The sequence below is a fragment of the Lissotriton helveticus genome, chromosome 1_1 (assembly GCF_964261635.1).
Source record: "Lissotriton helveticus chromosome 1_1, aLisHel1.1, whole genome shotgun sequence".
Taxonomy (NCBI): domain Eukaryota; kingdom Metazoa; phylum Chordata; class Amphibia; order Caudata; family Salamandridae; genus Lissotriton; species Lissotriton helveticus.
Genome location: NC_136057.1, coordinates 55,754,197 through 55,780,902, shown reverse-complemented (window position 1 = coordinate 55,780,902; position 26,706 = coordinate 55,754,197). Strand labels below are relative to the sequence as shown.

Sequence of the window (26,706 nt, the reverse complement as noted above, 5' to 3'; positions counted from 1 at the left end):
GTTAAGATTTATAGTTCTGAAGACGAGGATGTATTTACATTACCTATAGCGCAACTGCGCTCATTTAATCAATTTTTACCTTTAACAGTTTTACATATCACTCACGCACAGCAGATAATATTGAGGCGATTTACATAGAATTACAGAACAGTACACAATAAAAAGGAAACAATCTGAGATGGTTATGAACACAATAAAGTGGTGAATTTTTAAGGTTTTCGCAAGAGTAAGCAGAGTGGGTCGTGGTTTTCTACCCTGAGGCAGATAGTCTCAAACTTGTGTAACTGGTTAAAAACGGTTGTTGAACAAAGGTGACTTTCCAATCTTTCGGTTGTTAACGTGTCAGCTTCGGAGTCTTCTCTCAGCGTCTTTTCTTTTATGGTCTGCAGAAGAAACATTTTGTTATAACTTTCTTTTATGCAGTGTGTGCTTCCTCTCTGGAATTACATGATGTTTTAGATGAACGTTATTCTGTGCACAGATATGGCTTTGCTCTGGGTTAATGAAATACTAAATTAGAGACTTCACTTACAGTATAGTACTTTCCTCAGCTCCCACTTCCTCGCTACACCTAGATTTTGGAAATTGTTTAAACGTAGAATGCTGGATGTCCTTCAGTTTTTCAAAATAATCCTTCTTATGGCACTGACTTCTGGTGCTAAATCTTGCTTTCTTCGTCAGTAATTTCAATCACCTATAGTATTAAAAATAAATAGTTAATAAATGAAAATTTCCAAAAATATAATTTACAAGCCAAATCAATGCAGAGTTGCAGAATTTTGAAAATGTTGAGCTGTTTTTCAGACAGAGCAGAGTGTAGAATTGTACCCTGAGAGTACTTGGATGTAGGAGTGAGGATTTATAGAATTTTCGACATTTCATTAAGCTCACAATGGATACATGCACCCTATGGAGTTTTAACATAGAATCCCAAATGCAGAAATTAAAGTCATATTCACTGGCACCAAACAGATATTTAAAAAAGGATACTATTAATTAATTTTTAATGTAGATTTCTGGGACGGGAATTTCCCCTCCATGGACAGCAGGCGTTTCCCCTGCCCTGAGTTACCACCTACTTGTATCTGGTATCCTGACTTTTGAGTTTTGGCCTCTGCCTCAAGCAAATCTATTGTGTGCTGCGAGGACTATGCCTAGACCAATCCCTCAACTATGGTCCAGACTATGAATCAAGGGCAATTAAGTTAAGGAGTACTTTCATGTGCTCATTTTATTTCACCTGATTATCAGTTGTTAGGTTTTTCTGCACCTGGATGTACCGGGTGCAGAAAAACAGGACACCATTTTTTTCCAGACAGGAAAATTAGACTGAAAAGATGCACAAGACTCTGGGTGCAGCAGAAGCAGCCAAGATTTATGCTGTTTTTTTACAAACTGTGGCAAACACACAATTCTTCCCTTTGTCAGACATTTCTTTACCCTTCCCTCCCCTGCTTCACCCATCGCCCCCCAACCAACCACATGCATTTATCTACCACCTGCTTAAAACTAGTGGTAAATAAAAGCAGAAAAACACTATGAAATAGTGAATGGCAGGTGGATTGACAAGCAAGCAGAAGAATCTGTTCCTTGTGGCAACTCCCCTGTCCATGGCGTCAAACTTGTGACTGCATGTTACTGGGGTAAATATACCACAAAGTTAAAAAAAAACAATTACATGAGATTTTTCTGCCACCCCAGTACTATGCAACTTCTAACAAGGGACTATGAGAGGTCTTGGACCGGTCCTGTGACCTGGAGGGTCACACCAAGTGTGCCCTTATTTAAGGCAGAGGACTGTCATGGGTTTAACAGCTAGAGCGGTGGTGGCAATGCACCCTGTTATAAGGATCAATAGCCTGATGTGATCTTTGCATCATGGTCAGTGAAGTGGCGTCCTGCTGACACACCTATGTAATGCTCCATTTCTATGCCTGTGCACAGACTTTGCACTAACATCAAGTGCGTGTTTAGGGTGTTGGTGTGCATAGCATAAAAGCAATGTGAGAGTGCAACTGCATCTCCTGCCTGCCAGTTTTGTATACAAGTGGGACCATCTATCCCTTTTTTATACCCTAGTTCAAAGTCCTCTGTTACCAAGGAATAAAGTGCTCTACAAAGTACTTAGGTGCCTGCTGTGCCACCAAGGATGGTGTCAGCCTGACAGTCTATCTAAGCTGAAGGGACATCACCTGCAGGCTGAATTACTTAATGGAGAAGCTGTGTACCTGTCCTGAAGAGCCTAGACGTCTGCCTAGAAGCCTGCCTGTCTGGTAAGAAAGGGAAGGGAGTTTGACTATCCAGCAGGAGGACAAGGCTGTCCTGGAAGCAGCAAGGTCCGACACATCCTCGTTATCTGTAGGGCGGACCGGAAAGCCATCCAGCAGGACCAGCTAGTCTGAGTGGCCCCCTCCTCCCCAGCCAAAACTCTCCCAACAGTTCAAGGCAGAAAATAAAACTCTACGACAACGAGATTGTTGAGGCCCAGTTGGATGATTGTGTGCTGCCAACAGCCCGTTCAAGGTTGCATTTGCCAAATTCCTAACACAACAGGGTCTGAATCTACTGACTTCCTGGAGAGCATGTGTTGGGCTTTTAGCTGCTGAATTTCTGACTACTCTGTGTCAGAGGCCCATGAGGGACTACAACTACTCCAGTGTCAAACACCCTGTCTGAGCTTACGCCTGTGGTCCAGCCGGCCACAGTGTGGGCTCAATTGCTGACGGTCGGGCCTCCAGTGGGGCTGCACTTACCGACAGGCCAGGTGTGACTGCTACCTTGGGACTGCTGATCTTCAGGCAAAGGCAAAGAAAAGACAGAGTGGGTGCCCTACTGTATGCAGCACTATATCCAGGACAAAAGCGCTCCACAAAAGCCTGCTGGTGGGTCACTGCTCTCTCGAGTGTTATGGCGTGCCATTCAAGTGCCGGGAAACAGGAAAGAGACCCAGACAAGACTGACTCATCCTGTGGAAGGATAAGATGCTTACGACAGAGCATATACGCATTGGGGTGACTGGAGTGACAGAACTGCACCTATACTATATTCATGATACTCCTAAATGCCCCTAGAGGGGAAGAGGGTATCAGAACCGGACGCACCTGTCTGCAGCACATGGTAGTCTGACATGCCTGCACCATCCTTTCACGCAGACTGTCCATAAAGTTGATTTTAGAGCTGCTATGCACATAGCAGGGGAAATCTGAGACCATTCGCTGGTGGAGGTGCAACTCGATGGTCCGGTTGTGGACTTCATCCTACCCCCAGGGGTTGATCCGTGATATTTAAAAGACAAGACGTTCAAAGCTCGTATGAGAGATAGAGCAGAATTCTATTTTAAGGAGAATGGGCAGCCTGTTGAATCAGCTTGAGTGCTGTAGGGTGAATTCAAGGCAGTGATTCGAGGCCAGACACAAGCCTTGATTGGGAGAATGTCGAAGGAACGTAAATTGAAGTGCGAGGCTCAGGACAAGGAATGTGCTTTCCTGGAGGCACGCTTGGCAAGTGGGGAATCAGTTTCTCTCCCATTACACCATCAACTGAAGCAACACACATTAAGAGCACTAATGGAAAATAGCGGGCACTCATGCGCTGGCTACCCAGCATTGTCTCTATGATGTCGGTGATAAAGCCAATGAGTTGCTTACATGGTTAGAGAGACAAGACAAAGGACGGAACTGGATACTTGAGGACACAGACAACAAGGGGACGGAAATACTGGGAGAGACTTCCTGAAAGACCTGACCCTGCCAATGCTAACAAATAAGGACCTAGACGCACTAGACCAAGACCTGACAGTAGACTAAATAAATTAGACAATAGGAACCTTGCAAACAGGGCAAGCGACGGGACCTGATGAGCTCCCGTTAGAATTATATAAAAGCATGATGGATAAAATCAGGGAGTACCTCCAGAGTATGTTTCAGACTGCCTGAAAATAAAGGTGCCTCCCGGAGAACCAAATAACATCTGAGGTGGCGGTCATCCCAAAAAGGATGAACCAGCAACTGAGTGTGGGTCTTATCGACATATCTCCCTGCTTAATTTTGAGACTAAGGTCCTTGAATAGGCCCCGGCGATCTGCCTGCGGTCAGTACCTTTATGCCACACCAGGGAACGCGCTTAAATCTCTGACACCTTAATGGAGTACCACACGCAACAGGGGATTCCTTTGCTGAACCAGTGGCACTGCTGTCAAGCTCTTGAATGTGGCCCCTCTAGAGTACATGCACGTCAATAACATAGTCTCCCGAGTCTTTGCCGTCCGACAGGGATGTTTCTTGTCTCCTATGCTCTTCACACATGCGTGGGTTCGCCAGGACCTCTCATATGGGGTATTCCAGTTGATCAAGAGTGGGATAAGAGAATCTCCCTCTACACTGATGTTTTGGTGTAGGATACGTAATCAGCCTTCTCGAGTGAACAAATCCTACAAATCTTTCACATATTTGGAGATTATTAAGGATATAAGATCAATTGGAAGACGTCCTTAATATTCCTGCTGGTGGCAGGGACCCTGCGTCTGCACTCTAGGTGCACAGTTCGGGTGGCACTACATGGCTTTAAATATTTGGGCGTGTTCATTACAAGAGAGCCACAGGCAGGAACATACTCCCGAAATTAGACCGGCTTCGCTGGAATGTCCCACACTTGTGGGCACTCCCGCTCTCCTTACTGGGCCGGGTGGCCCTATTTAAAGTGATGACCCTCCAGGGTTTCCTGTACATCGTGCAAAAAACGTCCTTTAAGATCCCACCAGACATTTTCTTTTAAAAGGTATACTGAGAACTTTGTCTCCTGTTGTGGGATGGTGGCACTTCGTGCTGAGTAAGTTGCAGAGGGGAATTAATTAAGGTGGACTGGCGGTCCGGAGCATTCTCAAGTATTACTGGGCCACGCAGCAGGTGGCAGTCAACAACTGGGGTTTTGCGGACCGTGAGGATCCTGCTTACCGGGTAGATAGATTGGCCATGGGCAAGAGAGGTTACCCCACCCCGGTGCTATATCGAAGAAAGTATGAGTGCACCCTACCTACTCATACCCAAACAGTGGTAAGGATGTGAAGAGAGGCTACCAAGTGTTTAGGCTAAGAAGGTAAGCTGACTGAAATTACTCCACTGTATGATGGTGATCTCTTAAGTGTAGTGGGAGGATTGCAGGGCTTTACAAAATGGGGATTGATTCGCTTAGAACAGCCGGGCGATGTGTGGAGGAGACAGGCACTTGTGTCCTTCACAATCCTACAACAAAGGTATATTAGGTGACTAAAGACGGTTCTGACATTTGCAGGTGGGTCACGCTCTGCAAGGTCACATATGGGAAGGGGGGAAGTTGCCTGATGCATTCCCACTGGAGTACCAGCTGCTAACTAATCCCCAACCGAAAAAGCAATCTCGACCATCTATAGGAAGTTGATCTACAATTCTCTGGATCCCTTGGGGATGTTTCCAGGCGGCCATTCACCAACTTTTGTTCCAAATCTGGAGTTGATTTTTAAAAACCAATAACTAATCACCCTCACACTCTTGGAACTTTCTCCCTGATTAATTTTCTCCCAGGAAGTGGGATTCATTTAAAAACAAATTCTCATCACGACTGCCAGGTATTCCCTGGTGGTCCTGAATAAGAGAAAAATACATCAGACAGCCTGATCTAGAGAGGAAGGGCCGTCCAATGTATTTACATCAATGCCACTCAAGTAAGGCTGGACACATGACAAACCAGCTGACTTGCATTAGGTCAGGCAGACCATCCGTTTGTTGGACAGGATACTCCACCACGCTTGTGAAGGAGTACCCTGCTCACCAAACTCTAAATCAAGACCTTTATCTTGTCTGTGCTATGCATGTATCTCTAGGTCTGCTTCATTATGTCCATCAGTCTTTGTATTAGTTACCTGTTATTGAGGCTTGTGTGTTTAGTACAGCGTAATCTTACGGTGTGTGTGGGTTTATTTAAACCCTGCGGTTTAATCTGCACTTGTTGTTTATGCGGTGTTATCACACCCTTGTAATTATAGAAAGTATGTTACAGGCGGCCAGGTGTCTCTTGCCTGTGACTTCTGCGGAAGTAATGGTGCACAGTTAACAGCAGCAACATTGCAAAGTGTCAAGAGCCTGATTTAGAGTTCGCTGTCAGGGTTAGTTAGACACAAACGTGACGGATATCCTGGCCGCCGTATTACAAGCACCACTGAATATAATATATGAGAGCCTCATTTCTTTCTTTCCTACTTTCTATTTCCCTTGTTTTTATTATCTTTATTATCTTTACTAGCTGTACCCGGCCACGCGTTGCTGTGGCTCAGTCTGGTTAAATGGAAAAGAAAGAAAAGAGTAAGCACACGTTACTAATATGTTTATTTCACAATGCTTGTGGGTATACAATATTTTTTGTTGTTCCATTGTCTGTGCAGATGTAGAGATTGTCTGGTTTGCCGACTCTAGAACACGCAACATATAATTGTCCCTGTGAGAAGCAATCCGTGTCTAGATCTAAACCGCACAATTCTAAAGATTTTGCCCTGAGCTTTTTTTAAAAATGTTTTTAAACAAACTGTATCGAAAATCACAGTTTGTAGTACATGTATCATAGCAAGTACTCATGTTTTTTTTGTTTTTGCTGCTTGTTATCCAGTTTTTACCGATATCAATTTGATACATGTTTAAATCACATCACATCAGTTAGTATAACAGAAACCATCAGTACAGATGGTAGCTTTTGGACGCATCCTTAATATATAACATGTAACAGAACCGCAGGTCGCGGTTGCATCGTGTTCTTTTAAACTGAACCAACTCCTCCCCCCTTCCTCCACCCACTTCACGGTCTGCCATCCTGACACCAACTGTCCATCCTAATATATGTAGACTATTGTCTCTATGCGTCCCTTGTAGTTGTTGCGCATCAACCAAATCGATAGGGTTCTTTCGGGCTTTAGATTAAAAACACGCATGTATTCAACACAAATGTATTTGAATCCAACGTTGTGTATATAAAAACACGCCTGTTTTCGAATCCAACGTTGTGTCAAAATTTCAAAGCAATCGGTGGAGTACTTTCGGAGATTTGAGATTTTGAACAACGAACATTTACATTTTTATTTATATAGATAGATTTTACTTTTTTTGTCCTCTTTCTTATTTCTTTTTCTGTTTCTCTCTATTCCTGGCTTATCTTTCATTCATTCCTTAATTTAAGAATGCTTAGCCTCCTAAAGCATTTTATTACAATCCACAGACAACTTGTTCCCCACATTCAAAGAACATATCTCCGACCGTCGGACCTCCAATCCTATCACCTCTGACTACACATCACCCGCTACCCCTAATCGCCTGTCTGCCCCCACACTCAACCATTCTAACCTAGCTCAGCATCAGAACGTCACGCACCTCTCCCCTCCCCCCAGCACGATAGTCACGCACCCTCCCGCTGTAGCTACTTCACACCCCTCATTCACAGGCGTTGATTACTCCCCTTCATACATTCTCCACACCCCCACCCTCCCTACCCCCACCTTAACACTTCCTTCACAATTCCTACTAGTCCATCAGAACTCCCCACCTCCCCTAACTTAACTCCCCCTCCCCGCAACAGGTCCATCTTCCACTCTATCTCCCCCCCCCCACTCTCAGTCCCCACTACCCCACTCTCCCAACTAGTCTCTCAGAACCCACCACCCCCCTTACCTTAAGTCCTCCTCCTCTCACAGGACCCTCCCCCATTCCATCTCCCCCCATTCTCAGTCCCCACTACCTTACCTGCACCCCCGCCATCACTAGCCTGCACTCATCCCCCAACTCGCCTACGCCGCCACCCACCGACGCCCTCACTCATACCACCAACGTCCACCCTACTTCATCCACACCCTTCACCCCTGAACTCTCTCACCTTACAAATACCAACCCACATACTAATACCACAGAGCCCGGCTCAGCTGTTTAGTGGGAGAAGATTCATGTTTTCAAACCCTTTGCGAAAAGAAAAAAGGTTTAGCACATTTCTGAGATGGAACGGAAGTTCATTCCATGCTTTGGAGGCACAGGGGAGAAAACTTCTGCCTCCCCAATTAGTTTTCCTAAAGTTGGAGGTTTGGACTAATTTGGATCCGGAGGAACATAGGAACATACCATGTAAGTCTGGGTTTAAGAAATTGAGGACCAATCCTATTAACCGCCTTAAAGACGACACAAAGTGCCTTGAAGCGTGATCTAAGTGGAACTGGGAGTAAATGCAGTTTCTTAAGTTCTCCTTTGATCGAAGCGAACCTACGTGTTCCCGTCAGCATTCTCGCTGCCGCGTTCTGGACCAGTTGCAACTTGTTCATATGTTGTTTCTGAACATTAAGATAGAAGCTGTTGCAATAGTCCAGACGGGACATAATGAGTGCAGTGACAACCGTTCTTAGGTTGTCTGCCGATAGGAAGAACTTGATTTTTTTGCTGAAGTTACCTGATTCACTTGGTCTCCCATGGTGAGTTTGTTATCCACCATGACTCCCAAATTCTTAGCTTTCCTAGTGAGTGTAGGGCACGATCCTCCGGCCACCAATCCGGGGTCCAGACCCAGGGATTATTGCCAAATTTTAACACCTCAATTTTCGCTGAGTTGAGTTTTAAACAGTTGGACGACATCCAGGTGGAAATAGAGCTCATGCAATTATAAAACATCTCCCCCGCCTCCCTTTCTGCTCCCTCCGTCAGTGATAGCACAATTTGTGTGTCATCAGCATAGGAGGTGAGCTGGAAACCAAACAACTGGATGACACTGGCCAGGGGTACCACTTAGATGTTAAAAAGCATAGGGCTCAACGCCGAGCCCTGTGGCACCCCGCAGGGAAGTGAGAAGGGTTCCGAAGTGTTGCCATCTAAATCCACCGTCTGAGCTCTGTCAGACAGGAAGGAATGTAGCAGTTTCCATGCTGAGCCCTTCACACCAAGATCAGAGAGCCTGTTCAGCAGGACCTTACGGTGGACCGCATCAAAGGCCGCGGATAGGTCCAGGAGGATTAAGATGGCATTACCTTCCCTATCCACGGCTTCTCTGATTTCCTCGGTTGATTTTATTAAAGCCAGTTCCGTACTGTGAAAAGCTCTAAACCCATATTGCGATGGGTCCAAGGAGTTATTGGCAGAGATAAAGTTGCTGATTTGGCTATTTATTTCTTTTTCCAGTAATTTGGCAGGTAGTAGTAGCCTAGAGATAGGACGATAATTATTCGGGTCCTTAGGGCCAAGAGATTACTTCTTTAGAAGAGGAAGCACAGAGCCTTTTTCCAATTTTTGGGAAAAATTCCAGACTGTAAAACTGCATTAAACAGGGGTGTGAGAGCCGTTCCAAAAGTTTACGGAATTTGCTTAGCAATTCCAGCAGGACACGGATTACTAGGGGCACCCGATTTTAGCATAGACAACAATTTGACCAAATCTGCTTTCTCAATCGGGGTGAAATGCTCCAGTAGTTCTGCCGGGGCACCTAAGCTTCATGATTCTGTTAGATTGAAATCAGTCTGAGTATCATTGATTAGACCATCGAGTGAGGTAAAAATTGTTTCTACTTTAGTTTTAAAAAAGCTAGCTATTTAATTACAAAATTCTGCATCCCCCTGTTTCTTTGGAGTGTCAGGGTTAGCTAGTTTAGAAAAATCATTCCACTTTTAAAAAAGCCTTCCTTGGAGTCATCGGACCCGAGTAACTTTCGTCCAATTTCCCAGCTTCATTTTCTGGCTAAGGTTACTGAGGCATATGTGAACTCAGTCCTGGCAGAATCTGTCGAGCATTTCAAGTGGTGGCACCACCGTTTCATTCTCACACACATGCTATTAAACACGGGGTTCCTCAGGGCTCTATATTGAGCCCTGCACTTTTTAACATCTTTGTACAGCCCCTAGCCCTGCTGGCAAAAAGCAGAGCGTTGTCATTGGTTTCATACGCCGATGACACCCAGCTAGTCATCACTTTTTCGAGGAACTGCCAAGACAATCTCATCACATTGAAAGAGGACTTGGTAGTTATCTCTGACTGGATGGCAGCTAATTGTTTACAGCTGAATGCTGCCAAGTCAGAAATTCTAGTGCTAGGGAGAGACAGCTCCCTCTGGTCAGAACAGTGGTGGCCTGTCAAACTTAAACCTGCACCCCAGCCAAAGAAGGCTGTAAAATATATGGGCTTTTGGATCGATAGCGAACTTTCATTTGGTGTGCAATCCAAGGCCCTGGCCGGATCCTGCTTTGGTCTCCTACTTGGCTATTTTGCACCAAAAGTTCGCCAAATCATCCTTCAGGCTACAATTTTTTCAAGGCTGGACTATGGGAACGCCTAATATTTAGGCGTCAACAAGTCCTGTATTGTCCGCCTGCAGAGAATCCAGAACCCAGCAGCTTGCGCCCTGCTAGCTTTGCCCAGATCTTGCTCAGTCTCGCACCTTCTGCCTAAATTGCACTGGCTACCGATAGCGAAAAGAATCCAGTTTAAGTCTTTGTGTGTGGCTTATAAAATATTGACCTACCAAGGACCGCAGATTTTGGCGGATCTGCTGGCCCATTATGTACCGAACCGCCTTTTGTGTTCGGCTAATGCGGGCTTGGCTTGCACTTCCCCTTTTCTCAGAGCTAGAGCGGGCGGTCGATCATTTAAAGTTCAGTCGGCACGCCTCTGAAACTCTCTTCCTACATCTATCAGAGGACTCCAGAACCATCTGGCCTTTTGTAAGGCGTTAAAGACCTGGCTCTTTCCAGCTTAGGCTCTTCTTTTACCTTTGAAGTGTTTGAGCCATGGCTTAGTTAGCGCTGGAACGCCCCGTCACTGGGGAAGCTATGCGCTTTATAAAACTTAAAACATTAAAAATAGTTCTAAACAATTCTTTGGAATTGGATTCGGCCATGGTATTTTGTAACGAGAAGTACTCTTTTTTAGCTTCCAAAAGAGCTTGCTTGTAACTGGAAATACAAGTGTTTTAATTCTCCTCTGCTTTGTCATAAAATTTTCGCCAATTCACCTCTGCAGGAGAGGCCCATTTGGGAGTCCACTTTTTGTGAGAAACAAGCTGATCACAGGCATCCAATAGCCAATTATTATAAATGGTCGTGGCCTCATCCACATCCAGCGGGAGCTGGTACATCGAGTTTTCCAAGACATTTCCCAGTCCTTCCACATCCAGCTTGTCTGAGTGTCTCAGGTATTCACTAAATCCACAATTATAGTTGTCCGTAGGCACCAGGATCTGGTCTAAATCAGGATTTGTAGGTCAGGCTGGCCGGGAGCTGCGGGAGACTACGTCCTGATGGCCATGTTGCTTGGCCACGCCCCCCATACATGTCAATATTGACTGGAACTTGACCTCTGGTTTTGAATATTAGCAGGAATTAAGGTACAGTGGTAACTACTGACTGGAGTTACTTAGCAGGATAATAGGTCTCAGGGGGGCCAATACTTATTGAAGCTGGTTAGTATGATCACTAGTACCAAGGTGCTACTAATGACTCAAGTTGGCTAGAATGATAACAGGTCCCAGGGGCCAGTACTAGCAGGAGCAGGCTAGTAGGCTTACATACAGGTCCAAGGGGCCACTACTGACTGGAGCTAGCTAAAAGAATAACAGGCCCAAGGGTGGTGGGGGTGCGAGTGGCACCAGTGACCAGAGTTGGCTAGAAGCATTGACAACCTTTGGTATTGATTAAATGCAGGATTCCAGGTCACAGGAGGCACTGCTGAATACAGCTGGATAGCAGCAGTGGTGGCCTCTAGGAAGAAGGAATTGAGAAAGCATAACTGGATATACTGGTTTCTGTAATACAGATAATGGTTTACACATCATACATATCACTGTCACAACATGCATTGATGTATTACATTACCAAATTACAATATTCTTATATTAATTTGATGTGACTGTTCGCCTTAATATATCGGCAAAGTTACATGATTCTATTAGGGCCCAGAACCCTTTTATTTAGTGATGTCCATCTGCACACTTTCCTGCATCTTGTAGTAAATTGAATATTGACAAACAGAAGTGTTATTTCCAGAAACAGTGAATTCTGCAGCTTGTCTGTGTATCTTTTATCTGCACCTCACGGACTCCTCACAATCCTCTTGAGAGAAGATCCTGCCCCCTACTCATTAGTGTTGTTTCAGTAACTGTTTCTATCACGTGTTCATGTTTCATTGACTTGTATTAGGAGAAAAGTGTAAAAAATACATTGTTGTAGCATTAGCATTATATACTCCAACTTGCTTTAGGGTGGATGCTCTCGTCCATTGCAAAGACAATTGTCACTTGTTAGTTTGCTTGGCCTTTTGCTATTTTTGCATTAAATGAATGATAGATTTGTTGGCATCCCGGTGTGTTGTGTTTTATTTTACATAGCACAAGAGATGTTGAGGAAAATGAAAGTCCAGTATACACATTCTTCATATCAATCAACTCACAGTATTACTGTTATGGAGGTTCAGCCCTACAGACATTATCTCTAACTGAACGCAGGAACCCTAGGAAGCATGTGCTTTTCAAACCAGTTGCCCTCTGATGCGGAGTCCGTCCTCGTTATTGGATAAGTCAGTATGTCCTGAATTTTAGGAGGGTTACCGTATCTAGTGCACCCTGTTAGACTGCGCTCACCTGTGGCAGTAAGATGTTAATAGGCACCTTATCACCTATGCACGGTGCAGGGCTTTGAGTTACAGAGCTCCTCACGCTGTGGAGAAGATTAAGTCACATTTACCCGTTTTCCCATATTTGGTCCTGGTGAAATGCCAACAGATTGCTCCATGACTACACAAAGCATGAAAAAAGTTGACCTGAAGTATAGACCCCAGCTTACCAGCAGGTCCATAGGTGATCGACACTTTCACAGAGTGATAGGGGCCATTAGTTACTCAATTTCTCTGTCACTGTTTTTAATCTCAACATGGACCAGGATGATCACATTAACTATATTGCGGCAACTGGTCGATAGTTGATCTTATATTCACACTTTCACCAATCTCACATCTTATGACACAACATCCTCTGTCCTACTATGCTCATCCGGCATACTTAATAAAAGATCTCCGACAAAGTGCCCTCTGGTGGTGCCCGCCAGGCATTGTAGCGCCGGCCTGGTGAGGAGTATAGCCCAATAATGAAGCATGTCACCATCAGGTGAGTGAACGCAACTTGTCTTAAAAGCACCTGCTTCCTAGGGTGTCTGCATTCAGTTACAGATAATGACTCTGGGACTGAACCTCTGTACAAATGTACATAGCAGATATTGGCGCTTGCTTGTTTCACAAAAATGATCGGATACCTGCCTCGGAGCGCACTTTTTACAGACGAGTATGGGGTTATCATGTTGCTGCTACAAGCTCCTTACCTGTGCGAGTTATCGGGAATGATGCAGGGGCAGACCCAAACCAGCCACATGTGGAGATCAATGACAAATACTGAAGAATTAACAGAGCTTCCGAGCTGGCGACCATTACTTAATCGACCCTGAAAATAAAAGAAGTTTTTAGTATTCTGGTGACTCATGACCATAAAAACAAAGGTTATAAATTCAATATTATGTCAAATACTTAAAAAATGGAACTGGATGTGCTGAATCGATGTTGCCCCAGGTCATGCGTGACACCTTCCACCACTATTGCTTATGGGACTTGTAGTTTTGTTTTTCTCATTAAAAGGATGGGCTCTAAAGTCCCAGTGTTCTAAGCGATGTTAGTTACAATCAGAGGCCTGAGTGAGGGTGAAGCATGACACTGCTCTGCTTAGCAGTGAAATGACTGACAGTTCCCCAGCCCTTCCATTCTTTGACAGACAGAGGCTCGTCAGCCGTTCATATATTTTCTTGAAACGAGAAAGAAACTTTTATTGCAGCTTGTGTCAACTGAAGAGATAAAACGCCTGGGCGTGTTTCATTAACTACTGACAAACATGAACAATCAAGAACATGAGTTTCTGGAAAACTATCAAGCACCCAATCAGAATCAGCCGCCCTTCACACCCAGGAATTCTTGAGGCTTTGGAGAGGGTGAATTCCACGTGGTATAAGAGGAACATTACATGACTCAAAGCTCACTTCTTAGGGATGTACTGAAATGCCAGCCTCAGGGCACACTTAGCCAGCTCTTCACCTCCTCCTCCTCAAACTGTTGACCAGCTATCAGGGCAAATGAGCCTGCAGCAAAGCATCGCTGGCTTGATTACACACCGGACCAGGCAATGTGGTCAACTCCATACTCCTCCAAGTCAGCATGCTCTCTGGTCGAGCCAGTCCTAACCCCACATGATTGTTCCCCATCACAACTATTTTAATGGTACTAAGTTATGTTTCTGCTAAATGTAGGAGTCAAAAAGTGGAAGATTTTACTAGGAAGTACTGAAAGAGAAATCATGAAGTTTTTCAATATTTCTGAGTCTGCCACAGTACACAGGAACATTATTTCTCTACAGCAGCAAATCATGTATGTGCCCTGTAGAAAGCACGTTTGAATGAAACATGGAATTTATTGCAGCCTACAATTCATGCAACAACATAGAGTGCAAGATAACTTGTGTTATTATTCCAGCAGAACGAAATGCCATTCCTAATGTGTACGTCATTTTAAAGACAAACCCAGAAAAATGTACGGTCAGTGTTGTTCTTCTGCCTGTTAAAAGACAATCTCCATTAATGTGTCAGTAATTAAAACACTATGAGAAACCTGCTCCATGGCAGGGTGCTGCCTGCCACTATATTGCAGGTTACTTCCAACATAATCTGATTTATACACATACTCCAGGGTGCTGCCAGCTATCGGGTCTGCACACAGCAGTCTGGAGCCACTCAGGAAGGAGGTAAGCTCTTCATTTCATCTTAAGCCCTTAGGTTACATTCACAGCCTGATGGATCCGGAGAACTTTATCCTCGCTCTAACTGCGCCGACGTAGCCCAACATAGTCTGTGTAGTGTGCTGGGTGATGCCTGGCATCTTATTATCGTTGGCGGATGGATGAAGCTCTGATAAGAGCTACTACAAGAAGAGCAGAGAAACGGGACCACAGATCACCACAGAGTGATGACTGCCCAGAAGCTGAAGAAAGAACTCTGGAACAGCAAACCTCCGACACCCCGGAGATTCTCCAGAGTAAGCAAATGATGGTAATGAAATGCAAATTGCAGCATTAAGGTCACTGTAACACTGGGCAGGGGACGGGATGAAAAGAACCGGATAATGTTGAGTGGTGGCGTAGTGAACTGAAGTCCTCCCCCTCTCTGCCTCATTATCAGCATGACTGGAACAGGGGAGAAGCCTGTTCCTGGGAACTAGCCGACGAATTGGATGACAGCCCTTTAACTGGAAGACACACGAGTACGCAGATCCGCCCCTAATGACGGCGCGGGATTCCTAGTGGGTAAAAACGCGGAAGAAAATGTCCTGACGTGTGACGTCACCGACCGAGGAACGGAGCTTTTGGAGGCGGACCCGAGGACGACAGGAGTAAGCCAGGAGGCCACTGGATCAGTGAATCGCCGTGCCACACTCCCGAGGGAGGAGTGTGGCTACAACAGGTACGGCAGCGTTTGGCGGGCTGGGTAGGAAGACGGGGTTCTTCTAAACCGTAGCCGTGTGTGTGCCAGAATATCTGCCCAACCTTTCTTTGTCCTCACCGTGTAAATACACCCCTCCTCACCAGTAATCACGCCTCTGCACCCTCGCACGTTTAATAAAGTGTTTAGCACCTGAGCACGGGTGTCCCCTGCACTTGCCCGGTTCCCTGTGGGAGAGTCCAGATAGAGTACATATCTTGACGATCTGTACCTGTTTCTTTTCCCTGGCGGAGTCCAACTAGGAGTTAGGAAGAACGGAAAATCCCCTGAAATCTGCTTCTTAACCATCTGGAAACAAGACCATAACCAGACGCCATCACGGACCCCAGAGCTTTTCAGAGAGACACCTTGACAACCCGACATAAAAAGACGTTTTCCAAAATAAAACCTTGCCTACCCCGAACTGGTCTTACGTCTCTTCTTGATCCCACGCCACAACTGGTGTCAGAAGTGGGATATCCCCCTTCCATCCCGCAACAGAAGATGGACCAAATCATACAACACCTTATAAAGGGACACGAAAAGGTCAAATGGGCGGTAGAAAGACAAATGACGTCGGCTCAAGCAGACAGGGAAGTTTTCAAGAACACCTTTTCGGCCCAAATCGAAGGCTTAAATAAGGCGGTCCAACAACCCAGTGCTTTACCCGGTGGGGAACGAAGAGCCACCCTGACGCATCCCTCGGGAGTATCATTAAAAAAATACAACGCAGGGGAGGATCCAGATGCCTTTCTGACTAACTTTGAATGAGCAGCCTGGGCCTGTGGTTGGACAGAAGAAAAATGGCCCCTCTTTCTGGCCCCATTGTTAACCGGGGAAGCTCAGGCTGCATACCAGGTGGCCAATGCCACAGGGAATACGCCATATCAAGAGATCACTGAAATAATCCTGGACCACTTAGGATTAGATTCAGAGGCCTATCGTGTACGGTTCAGGAAAGAAAAAGGAATTCCTGGTGAAAACCCCAAGACTCTATATCTCCGGTTAAAAATGGCAGCCGATAAGTGGCTGAAATCCGAGAGCAGGTCCAAAGAAGAGATAATGACTAGTATATACTTGGAACAGTTTCTGGAAGCGTTACCATACAGAAGCCAACGTTGGCTTAAGCAACATTCTGGCCTTACTGCCCAACAAGCCGTAGAGATGGCCACCAATTGTTCCCGAGCGCAGCCTAGGTCTATCCCTTGGGACCAAGAAAAAACTACAAAGATGTCCGCAGTACCAAAACCCGAGAGGAAGTTCAAAGTCGGCCCAGAGCAGCCAAAAGTGAAACCCATAAGAAAGGAACCAGTTTTCAAAGGCCCCCGGTGCTTCGAGTGCGGCAAATGGGGCCATATCGCTAGACTGTGTCCCAGAAGAAAGGCCCCCTGAAGAACCAATGGAGGTGGGGTACATACCTAAGGCCGTGATGTACACCGCTGAGATGGGACCATCTATGTAAGGGTAACAGTCAATCAACGACAAATAAGGGCGCTGTTGGATTCAGGATGCAGACAGTCTTGGAAATAACAAAGGACACTTGGGAACAAGAGAAACACGATGAACAGAAAACCCTACTAGAGTATACTCAACAGCTGTAGTCCTAGCTCAGCAAACTGAGAGATTTGGCATACTCTTCCTTAGAAAATAGCCAGAAGAGGCAAAATAAATATTATTAAAAAGGCAAGAAATGGAGAACCCTAGAAAAGGGAGACTGGGTTTTAGTGTTGTTACCCTCCTCCACTAATAAATTCAGGAGTGAATGGCTGGGTCCCTATCCCATAGTAGACACCATAGGGAGAACCACTTACAGGGTCTAGATCTCCCCTTCGATGAGCCAGACCTTTCACATCAATCTATTAAAAAAATAGATAGGTCCGATACCCAAGGTAGCTCAATTCGGAATCCCTACTGGGTCAGAGCAGTGCACCTTAGAACAACTGCCTGTTAATGAAGAACTTACATACGCCCAGAAAACTGAGCTCCAAAACACCTTACATCCCTTCTCTCCAATGTTTTCGGACCTGCCAGGATGAACACATTTGATAGAGCACAAAATAGAAACAAAACCAGGGTAATGTGTTAAACAAAAACCCTACCGGGTGCCGGCAGCATGACGACAGGATATAACAAGCATTTGCAATGCAATAGGTCTCGCATTAGGAAAGTTTGACCTATTGGTATTGTAAATGACACATATATTTTATTTATGTGTTGGTTTTGAAAATAGCCAAATTAATGGCTTTGTCATTTACAATGCCAATAGTTTTAACTTTCGCAAATGTGACACCTATACCATTTGTAATGCAATATGTGTTGTATTTACGTGACTTAGATGTATTGATATTACAAATAACAATGGCTTTAATAATTAATACTTAAATAAAAGTTATTGTAATTTATAATGGCAATAGCTCAAACTTTTGTAAATAACTTTTGTGCAGATTATGTTCATTGTATATTATTGTGACGAAAATCAAAGAACAGAAGTGAAATATTAACATCTTTTTGTTTCATTTGTAATAAAGCTTGAAACATTGAGAGAACATATTTGAACCAGTTGTTGTTGAAAGGTTGCACAGATTGATGCTGTGGTGATGCGATAGATATATAGAGGGAAGGTGATAGATAGACCGAGTGAAGGCGATAGATAGATCGAGTGAAGGCGATAGATAGAGTGAGGGCGATAGGGCGATAGAGTGAGGGCGATATAGTGAGGGCGATAGATCATGATGCAACACAGAAGGAGGGAGGGCATGTGGGAGGCAACACAGAGGGTGGATGGTAGGCAACACAGAGTGAGGGAGGGCGGTCAGTAGGCAACTCAGAAGGAGGGTAGAGGCAGCACAGAGGGAGGGTAAACAGGATGCAATACAGAGGGAGGGCAGTCGACGGCAACACAGATGTAGGAAGGGCGTTTGGAACGAAACACGTTTCGGCAACAGGGAAGGAGCAAGGGTGGATGAGAGGCAACTGGGAGGGATGGTGGGTTGGAGCCAACAGTGACAGATAGGCATCAGTGATGGAGGGTGGGTGGCTAGACAACAGGGAGGCAACACAGAAGGATAGTTGGCGGGTTGCAACACGGATTGCAACACAGTGGGTGAGTGAGTGGGATGCAACACAGAGGGTGGGTGGCCGGGATGCCAACATGGAGGGTGGGCTGCAACACAGAGGGTGGGTGGGTGTAATGCTACACAGATGGTAGGTATGGCAACACGGAGGGTTAGACAACACAGGGGGTTAGGCAACGTGGGGGTTAGGCAACACGGGGGTTAGGCAATCAATCAATCAATCATGCCATTTGTATAGCGCGCTACTCACCCGGGAGGGTCTCAAGGCGCTTGGGGGGAGGGGTATGCTACTGCTCGAACAGCCAGGTCTTGAGTTGTTTCCTGAAGGCGAGATGGTCTTGTGACGGAGTGATGTCGTTGGTGCCGGTGCTGGGGTTGGAGAACTCCTTGACGATAGTGAAGAGCTCTTTGCTGTCGTGGGCGCTGTTGTCCAGTCGTTCCTTCAGGGATTTCTTCTAGGTGGTGCGGATGAGCTGGTGGTGCTTGCGGGTAGCGTGTTTGAGGGCGGTCATGTTGTCGGTGGTCCGGTCGAGGAGCCAGGCTTTCTCGAGGGTGCGGCAGGTCTTCTTGGAGTCCTTGAGGTCGTCGGTGAACCAGGATGCCTTCTTGCTTCTGGGTCTGCTGGGAGGGTTCTTTAGTGGCGCGAGGTCGTCGGCGCAGGCGGTCAGCCACTGTGTGAAGTTGCGGGCTGCTTCGTTGGGGTCCGTTGTGTTGGCGGGTGGGCTCTGGCTGAGGGAGGTGGTTAGCTGGTCTGCGGTGATCTTGCTCCAATTCCTGTGAGGTACCTGTTGCGGGTGGTGGTGGGTCGTGGATCTTTTGAAGCTGAAGTGGACGCAGCTGTGGTCGGTCCAGTGGATTCCGGTGGCGTGGCTGAAGGTGATGTGCTTGCTGGAAGAGAAGACGGGATCAAGCGTGTGGCCGGCGTAGTGGGTGGGGGTGTTGACCAGTTGTTTGAGTCCGAGGTAGGCAACACGGGGGTTAGGCAACACGGGGGGTAAGGCAATACGGAGGGTTAGGAAACATGTAGGATGGGTGGGCCAGCGGTGAGCCCCACGGAGGGTGGGTGGGCGATCAGCTACACTAAGGGTGGGAGGTAACACGGGGAATGGGTGGGCGGGTGGCAGGCAACACTGACGATGGTTGGGGGTTCGCTAGGCAACACGGAGGGTGGGTGGTAGGTAACACAGAGGGTGGGTGGGTGGTAGGCAAAACTGGGTGGGTGGGCAATAGGCAACACATTGAGCGAGAGGCAACACATTGGGCAAGAGGCAACACGGAGGGTGGCTGGGTGAGAGGCAGCACAGAGGGTGGATGGGTGGGCGAGCGGCAGCACGGAGGGCGGGTGGGCGAGAGGCAGCACGGAGGGTGGGTGGGTTTCGAGGCGGGTGTGAGGCAACACTATTTAGGCGGGAGGCAACACGGAGGGAGGGTGGTCAGGAGGCAACACGGAGGGAGGGTGGGTGGCAGGCAACACGGTTTAGGCAGGAGGCAACACAGAGGGAGGGTGTGCGGGCGGGAGGCAACATGGACAGGCAACATGGAGGGAGGGTGGACATTTGTGTGAAAATAACCAAGTTTCAGTAATATTCGCGGTGTATGTAGCAGCCTTGAGTTATTGAAATAAGATTAACAAAATAACCAACAGTAACAAGGTTATCAAAAGTTATAACTCAACTCAGATGTCGTATGTATAATGTAGCAACAATGCGGAGTTATTCTATTCACACTTTGCCTTTACCGCTAGCTGCTCTGCCATGAGCATATTTGTCTGCTAGTAGTTTTGGAACAGGGGTTAATTGTGCGGACCTTGGTAGATTAAAAGATCCGAACCAGCAGGAGATTCTGTTATTTTATTTGCCCGACACAAATTGTTTCTCATCTGTTGGTATAGCGCAGTACTACTTAAAGCCTCAACCTATTTTCTTCCAAAGGGATTTTGAATTATCCATGTTTATAAAAAGCACACCAAGTACAAAAGCAAGTAGGAAGAAAACGTCCTTTTACGAGTAATCCAACGGATTGTTGCTCTGTGCACTGTGTCTTTTCCCAGCGAATAGAAGAAAGGTAACAAGAGTGCTAGACGCAGAGGTGCAAAAGGCGAATCATGAATAACAAAAGGCACAAAGGACCAATTAACATGATACATCAACAGGGCACTGAGTCTCTCTGACTTACGAGTTTTATTTTGACAGAATGCATAGTGTTTTTCAAATGTTTAAGAAATGCACCATTATCAAATTATTTTGGCTTTTATTGTACTGTTATCTAGTTAAACCAAAACACTAAGGTGGAGTATTTGCAATGTTTAAACGCTTTCAAGACAAAACACTCGGAGTCTGAATGCCCGTCAGGAGAGAGAGAGAGACACACAGACAGACACACACAATATCTGAGAGGGTGAAAGGGGCTGGTATTTCAAAAGTTAGAATCGAAAATTGTTCTTGCCAAGTTAACAACATCAGTAATCACAGTTGTAACAAGACAACAACGCCCTTATTTGCCAACTTCATTGTGTGAACCTCCGAATAATGAAAGGTTGAGTCCGCTCAGGTAGTATGCAGAACTGTAACTTGCAGATTCGCACAGATTTCTTCGTGGAGTGTGCACCCCGCTGAGATTTCTCACTAGTATCCTATTGTTAAAGGTATTCGGTGTGTTGAAGCTTCTCGGTGATAACAAGAAAAGCCTGGGTGTGAACTGAAACCAGTATTAATAGAAAGCGGATTTGAATCACGGCTTCCTCTGTTATTCAATGTGAGCGTCAGCAAAGAGTGTGTTGTTATCAGATTGATGGGCCGGGTTTGATTGAAGTTTCTTTGTCATGCAAATGTCAGAGGGGTGATGGATGGGCTCAGATATGTGACAGGCTTCAGGAGGTCCTCTGCCATTGGCTCCTCGCCAGAGACACATGTCCTGGGTGCAGGGTACGAGTATTGAAGGCTCGCCGTCCATGAAAGGGAATGTTTACAGCTCTGACAGTCTATCCAAAGGTCTCGGGGCAGGAGGAGTCTTCTCACACAGGTTGTCACTCCGCTGGCAATGGCAGATGGACAATCCCAGGCTGAACTCCTTTTTAGAGTATGCAATTTGTAGCCGCGGGACGAGCGCCTACTCGCCCAAGGGCTCCCACCACCCCCTGGACCAGGGTGCCCCAGCCTTCCCGGCCTGCTCAGGTGCACACACTTACAATGGAGATGGGCGCTTCATGGTGGGGGGCAGCGCAGCTGTGTCCAGCCAGCTCCATCAACAGGGCTCAGCCTACCCATCGGGGGCTGGCCTGGCATACCCTGGCCAGGCGCCCGTGTACCCTTCTCAAAGCTGCGGCACGGGTTACAGGCACCAGTTTTACCTCAGCCAGGAGGGCGAGGGGATGTACTTTAAGCCCTCTGTATACCCCGCCAACACAGGATCCAGCCTCGGCGGCCTGACGGACACCTAATGCCCCTCCCCCGGGCCTGGCCTCTACCAGCAGCAGCACCCCTTTCTACAGGAGCAGCAGGGCTTCCTGCAGGGCATCTACACTCACATGCCCACCTTGCCTCTCGGAGACCCCGAACAGGCCTCCACCACGCACACCTTCGACTGGATGAAAGTGAAGAGAAATTCCCCCAAAACCAGTAAGTGGCTTTGTTCACTATAGTTTATAGAGTTCTTTAGTGAGCAGCAATGCTTCAACCAGAAGAGCTGTCATCTATACAGTGCACTCACAGTGATCTCACGATCTGCCCAGTGCAGTCCCACAGATCTCACATCGGAGAGGCCTGTGTGATCCGTGCAGTGGACTCACACAGTTTTCATGTTCAGGGGCTCGAGAGGCCTGTGTGATCTGTGTAGTCTCACAGATCTCTTGTTCAGGGGTTGTTGGTGTCTGCGTGATATGTAAGGTGTATTTACAAAGATCTCATGTTCGGGGGCTGGAGAGGCCTGTGTGATATGTGCAATGGACTCACACATATCTCATGTTCAAGAGTCAGTGATACCTGTGTGACAACCAGATAGTAAACTGACTGTGATCTTACCTTCATCTAAGACGTTATGCCAACGCGGCCCAAACCGACTCCCGACTCCACCCTGCTCCTGGCTGAAGAGAGTAGAGACTGTAGGCCAGGGAGCGCGTGCGGCGGGCGTGCTGTGTCACTGCTGAGTGGGGGCTGGCCAAAATGATGTCCAGGGCCGTCATTGGTAGCGCTACCAAATTGACGGCCCTGGGATCCACATCATACGCACCGCACCACCACCATTAGGGGTGCGCGCGCGCACTGTGACGTGCACTAGTTCCACTTCCTGCCTGCAAGAGTGCACTTTCCGCATTTCATGTCGGGCCGGGCCCACTGATCTGCGGTCTAGTCTGCAGGGCCCCCTGGGCAGCTGCCCACACAGACCATGCCTAGGACCGGCCCTGGGACTGCCGCCGGCAAAGAAGGTAGAGCAAGATATAGAGGAGGAAGCAGTAACAGGAGAAACAACAAAGATCGAGGCAGGAGACGAAGATGTGGGTCATTCCATGCAGCGGCGGCGGCGGGTAAGGAGGGGGGGCGGCGGCATGTGTGTGCCTGTCTGTGTGTGTGTGTGTGCGCGCGTGCATGTGTGCGCCTGTCTGTGTGTATACACGTGTGCGCGTGCCTACGGCCGGCCTGCGTAAGCGCATCCACAGACCCTGAGCAGCTCGTGCACCGGTCTGTCTCCCTTGACAGGCCTCTTAGTAGCTACAGGTCTCGAGCGAGACTTAAAAAGGGAAGTACAGGACATGCTCAAGTTGGGGGTTATCCGTCCATCTAGAAGTAACTGGTCGTCCCCTATTGTAATGATTCCTAAACCGGACGGGACGACCCGGTTCTGTATGGACATTAGAGCTTTAAATAACATCTCCTCCTTTGATGCCTATCCCATTCCCCGGGTGGATGATTTAATAGAAAGGATAGGCGAAGCCAAGTTTATTACCATGCTAGACTTCACTAAGGGGTACTGGCAGGTACCCCTTAGGGAAGAAAATAAACGAAAGACTGCCTTTGCAACAGAGGAGGGCCTATATGAGTTCAACGTCTTGCCCTTTGGGCTGCATGGGGCGCCTGCGACCTTCCAGAGGTTAATGAATACCATCCTACACCCCTTTTCCTCCTTCTGTTACGTCTATCTTGACGACATTGTAATTTTCAGCAATACCTGGTCAGACCACTTAACACACTTAACAGCTATTCTGGAAGCCCTACACAAGGCAGGGTTACATATTAACTCAAAAAAATCTAGAGCGGCATACTCCAAGGTTAAATACCTGGGGTATATGTTGTGGGAAGGTGTTATAGCCCCTCAAGAGGAAAAAGTAAAATCCATCATGAATACTCCCTTCCCCAAAACAAAGAGAGAGATACAAGCCTTTCTAGGCCTTATAGGCTATTACAGGAGATTTATAGACAACTTTGCGGTGACAGCAGCTCCGCTCACAGACCTTTTAAGAAAGGATATTAAACCCTCCTCCAATCTAAATACTTTGGAGGAGGCTAAACAAGCCTTTAAGACCCTTACAGTGGCCATCACTACAAGCCCAATTTTGATACCTCCCAACTTCAGTAAACCTTTCTCTTTAGCCACGGATGCTTCGGACATGGGCTTAGGAGCTGTATTGTCCCAAATAGGAGAGGACGGATTAGAACATCCGATCCTCTACATTAGCCGGAAACTACATCCTAGGGAGTGCAAATATCCCACGATCGAAAGAGAATGCCTGGTGATAAGGTGGGCGGTGGAGAAATTAAAGTACTACCTAGAAGGCAAGCCTTTTGTACTTTATACAGATCACGCCCCGCTACAATGGATGAATAGGACCAAAGCCCATAACCCTAGAGTACTCAGGTGATTCCTTTTTCTACAACCTTTTTCTTTTTCAATACAACATCGAAAGGGCACTGAGAATGGAAACACTGATTTCCTATCCAGACAATTCATTCTTCCCAATCAGCAGAAACCAGGGGGGGAGGAATGTAACACTGGGCAGGGGACGGGAGGAAAAGAACCGGATAATGTTGAGTGGTGGCGTAGTGAACTGACGTCCTCCCCCTCTCTGCCTCATTATCAGCATGACTGGAACAGGGGAGAAGCCTGTTCCTGGGAACTAGCCGACGAATTGGATGACGGCCCCTTTAACTGGAAGACACACGAGTATGCAGCTCCGGCCCCTGATGACGAAGCGGGATTCCTAGTGGGTAAAAACGCGGAAGAAGATGTCCTGGCGTGTGACATCACCGACCGAGGATCGAGAGTGGGAGAGCGGCCCGGAGGAGCAGAGAGCGGAGCTTTTGGAGGCGAACCCGAGGACGACAGGAGTAAGCCAGGAGGCCACCGGATCCGTGAATCGCCGTGCCACACTCCCAAGGGAAGAGTGTGGCTACAACAGGTACGGCAGCGTTTGGCGGACTGGGTAGGAAGACGAGGTTCTTGTAAACCGTAGCCGCGTGTGTGCCACAATATATGCCCAACCTTTCTTTGTCCTCACCGTGTAAATATACCCCTTCTCACCAGTAATCACGCCTCTGCACCCTCGCACGTTTAATAAAGTGTTTAGCACCTTAGCACGGGTGTCCCCTGCACTTGCCCGGTTCCCTGTGGGACAGTCCAGATGGAGTACATATCCTGACGATCTGTACCTTTTTCTTTTCCCTGGCGGAGTCCAACGAGGAGTTAGGAAGCACGGAAAATCCCCTGAAGTCTGCTTCTTAACCATCTGGAAACAAGACCATAACCAGACGCCATCACGGACCCCAGAGCTTTTCAGAGAGACACCTTGACAACCTGACATAAAAAGACGTTTTCCAAAATAAAACCTTACCTACCCCGAACTGGTCTTAGGTCTCTTCTTGATCACACGCCACAGTCACACACTACAACATCTTTCCCTTTAAACCGAAGATAACAGCCTACAATAAAAAACTAACCAAAAAGCAACAAAACTAGAAAATGCATTTCCAAAAGCTGCAAAAGAGAAACTGTTAATACAAATGAACAATATTAAACTTTGTTGGTACCTTAGTAATGTGCTCACTTCTGGGCTTCACTCCATCTGCAGCAATAACGCTCTGAAAGGAGAAATTACTGCTGTGAGTCTCAGAGTCTTCAGTATTACTGGTCTCAGTCACGAAGACTGTGGTGTCGGAAGATAACTTTCTCTTATTTGGCTTCATAGATCCACCAGTCACACCATCGCTCTTAGCAGACAGGCCACTGTCAGCAGCATCATAACTTCAGGCAGACCAGCAAAGCGGATCTCACCACTCACATTGGGTGAACAGACTCGCCTCTGCTACATACATCCACTATGTTCTCAAATTTGCTTGGGGCTGCCAAAATGCAAAGAGCTGCAATATATTCGCCACACTTTCCTGACTACCTTGTTTTAAAAAGTTGTGAGATTCAAGCGTGATTCTTGGTTCATCTCCAAGCTGAATTTTTTTAAAGGTTCTATTGCCACACAATACTATTCCCATATTCCAGTTTGTCCACAGGGTGCTTCAAGCCTGGTAGGTTATCACCTGCCTGTTTTGCAGATAATTTCAGATAGTTTCTGTAAGAAACTGAATTATTATTTACGGTAGATGAGGAACAATCACAACCGTTGTCAGAATGAACTTTCAAATCCATTCAATTAACCTAGGATCAACCCCCTGGTACCTAAGCATGGAACAGGCAGGTTTAACTTAAGGTAATATGTCAAATATTTATGCAGAAACCAAAAAAGTAAAAGTCAAAATGCAAAACAATAAAAAACCCAAACCAAAATAGAAAAAAAAAGTAAAATGTATTGAATAAAATGACATTAAAATTACAAAATCCAATAAGGGGAATGAGATATGAACTGTAACGCTTTAAGGATCACAAGGTGCCAATGGATGAGGGGCCCAGGCATGGATTAGTCTCTCTGGAGCGGACTGCCAAGTCTGAGTGAACTTGTTCTCCCTGTTCAGCAGGAAGTCACTATACCGGAGGAAGGGCTTTAAGTGGAATGAAAAACCTTGTGATGGCTCCCAGGGGGACATGGTCGATGTAATGAAGGGCGTGGCTTAAAAACCCAAACAGAAAATACATGCTCGGCAT

The 26,706-nt window shown here is 46.6% G+C and overlaps 1 long non-coding RNA gene and 1 pseudogene across 1 annotated transcript; one reads left to right on the top strand and one right to left on the bottom strand.

Annotated features, from left to right (window-relative positions):
- Positions 1–25,718, bottom strand: LOC144767443 (uncharacterized). The gene is made up of 4 exons (XR_013598209.1): positions 25,641–25,718; positions 13,352–13,470; positions 533–694; positions 1–383 (listed from the first exon to the last, which is right to left on the bottom strand). It is a non-coding gene; the product is annotated as an uncharacterized LOC144767443 (long non-coding RNA).
- LOC144762178 (homeobox protein Hox-B1-like) lies at positions 21,572–22,261 on the top strand (annotated as a pseudogene).
- Positions 25,719–26,706: the final 988 nt, after the last annotated feature.